Here is a 1,876-nt window from a genome sequence, read left to right as displayed (position 1 = left end):
GAGCAGGAGAAGCGGCTGAGAGGACCACATAAAGAGCAGGAGAAGCGGCTGAGAGGACCACAAAAAGAGCAGGAGAAGGTGCTGAGAGGACCACATAAAGAGCAGGAGAAGGGGCTGAGAGGATCACATAAAGGGCGGGAGAAGCGGCTGAGAGGAGCACATAAAGGGCAGGAGAAGGGGCTGAGAGGACCACATAAAGAGCAGGAGAAGGGGCTGAGAGGACCACATAAAGAGCAGGAGAAGGGGCTGAGAGGACCACATAAAGGGCAGGAGAAGGGGCTGAGAGGAGCACATAAAGAGCAGGAGAAGGGGCTGAGAGGACCACATAAAGAGCAGGAGAAGGGGCTAAGAGGATAACATAAAGGGCGGGAGAAGCGGCTGAGTGGACCACATAAAGAGCAGGAGAAGGGGCTGAGAGGATAACATAAAGGGTGGGAGAAGCGGCTGAGAGGACCACATAAAGGGCGGGAGATGCGGCTGAGAGGAGCATATAATGAGCAGGAGATGCGGCTGAGTGGAGCACATAAAGAGCAGGAGAAGGGGCTGAGAGGAGCACATAAAGGGCGGGAGAAGCTGCTGAGAGGAGTATATGATGAGCAGGAGTAGCGGCTGAGAGGAGCACAAAAAGAGAGCAGGAGAAGCGGCTGAGAGGACCACATAAAGAGCAGCAGAAGCGGCTGAGAGGACCACAGAAAGAGCAGGAGAAGCGGCTGAGAGGTCCACATAAAGGGCGGGAGAAGCGGCTGAGAGGACCACATAAAGAGCAGGAGAAGCGGCTGAGAGGACCACAAAAAGAGCAGGAGAAGCGGCTGAGAGGACCACATAAAGATCAGGAGAAGCGGCTGAGAGGACCACATAAAGGGCGGGAGAAGCGGCTGAGAGGACCACATAAAGAGCAGGAGAAGGTGCTGAGAGAAGCACATAAAAAGCAGGAGAAGCGGCTGAGAGGACCACATAAAGGGCGGGAGAAGCGGCTGAGAGGAGTATATGATGAGCAGGAGAAGCGGCTGAGAGGAGCACATAAAGCGAGGGAGAAGCTTGTGAACATACGAACATACGAATTAAGAGCAGGAGGAGGTCATTCGGCCCCACGAGCCTGCTCTGCCATTTGATAAGATCATGGCTGATCCGATTGCGACCTCAACCCTACTTTCCAGTCTACCTACTATAACCTTTGACTCTTTCGTTAATCAGGAATCTATCGAACTCAGCCTTAAAAATAGTCAATGACCCTGCCTCCACCTCTCTCTGGGCAAGAGAGACTCTCTCAGAAAAAAAATCTCCTCATCTCCGTCTTAGGGGAGAGATACGAAAGGGTCCAGAGGGGCAATTTTTTCACTCAAAGGGTGGTGAGTGTCTGGAACGAGCTGCCAGAGGCAGTAGTAGAGGCGGGTACAATTTTGTCTTTTAAAAAGCATTTGGACAGTTACATGGGTAAGATGGGTATAGAGGGATATGGGCCAAGTGCAGGCAATTGGGACTAGCTTCGTGGTATAAACTGGGCGACATGGACATGTTGGGCCGAAGGGCCTGTTTCCATGTTGTTAACTGCTATGATTCTATGATTCTATGAATGGGAGACCACTTATTTTGAAACTGTGATTCCTAGTTCTCGTCTCTCTCACAAGGGGAAACATCCTCTCAGCATCTACCCCATCTAGTCTCCTCAGGATCGTATAAGTTTCAACAAGATCACCACTAATTCTTCTGATCTCCAGTATATACAGGCCCAACTTGTCCAATCTTTCCTCATATGAAAACCACTTCATTCCAGGAATCAGTTGAGAGAACATTCTCTGAAACGCCTCCAAAGCAATTATGTCCTTTCTTAAAAACGTAGACCAAAACTGCACACAGTATTCCAGATGTGGTCTCA

Source organism: Heptranchias perlo, unplaced genomic scaffold (assembly GCF_035084215.1).
Source record: "Heptranchias perlo isolate sHepPer1 unplaced genomic scaffold, sHepPer1.hap1 HAP1_SCAFFOLD_125, whole genome shotgun sequence".
Taxonomy (NCBI): domain Eukaryota; kingdom Metazoa; phylum Chordata; class Chondrichthyes; order Hexanchiformes; family Hexanchidae; genus Heptranchias; species Heptranchias perlo.
The sequence above is the reverse complement of the archived record's forward strand: the minus strand, read 5'-3'. Positions refer to the sequence as shown.